The sequence below is a fragment of the Cynara cardunculus genome (genome assembly GCF_001531365.2).
Source record: "Cynara cardunculus var. scolymus isolate 2C chromosome LG 8, CcrdV1, whole genome shotgun sequence".
In the NCBI taxonomy this organism is placed as follows: Eukaryota; Viridiplantae; Streptophyta; class Magnoliopsida; order Asterales; family Asteraceae; genus Cynara; species Cynara cardunculus.
In genome coordinates, this window is record NC_037535.1 from 22,328,139 (window position 1) to 22,329,109 (window position 971).

The window sequence follows — 971 nt, forward strand, 5'->3', positions numbered from 1 at the left end:
GAGATGAACGGGTTTAAGAGTTTTTAAGAGTTTAAGAGTTTTAAGAGTTTAAGAGTTTTTAAGAGTTTTAGTCAAATGCTTTATAATATAGTATATATATATATATATATATATATACTTGGGATCATGTGAGACCAAGGATTTTCCGTGAAACCCGTAAGACCAATTATCAACTCTTGGATTAAATTTACAATCTGAACATTCATAATTACAAAATTGCCACGAGACTTTTCAATAATTACAAAATTACCACCATACAACTTTGGACCATTAGATCATTAGCTTATAAAGTTGATCAATGAACATAAATTGGTCTTACGGGTGTCACGAAAAACCCTTGGTCTCCGTGAATCCATTGATTAAAAAATACAATAAATAAAAAAATAGAAAATAATTTTAGAAATTAGGATAGTTACAATTTAAATTGAATAAATTTTTAAAAGTTTCATTATATCTTTTAGATTTTTTTTAACTTTAACTAATTCATATGTTCTAATCAAAATTTTATATATATATTTATCCTAGATACACTTTGGATTAAAAAAATCATAATTTCATCAAATATTACATGTGATGTCCATAATCAATTCATATGTGATAATTGTATAAATTTTTGTTAATCATATGTGATTGTATATATATTTACATTTATAAATCTTTTTATAATATAAATATTATCACATGTGATAGTATGTCAGACGTATACTATCGTATCTGATCTGTACAAAAATTCACATAGTTGATCATATGTTAAATATAGCAAATTGAATGCGGTTTAAAACATGGATCCTAAAATAGAGAGAGAAAAAAAATGGTGAAAGGATATCATGTGAAAATTGTGATTTTTCTTTGTCAAAGAGTGTATTTAGGAAAAAAAAAATTATATAAACCTTGATAAATTTTTTATGAATTAGTTAAAATTTAAAAATAAAATAAAATAAATCTAAAAGATATAATAAATTTTTTAAAGA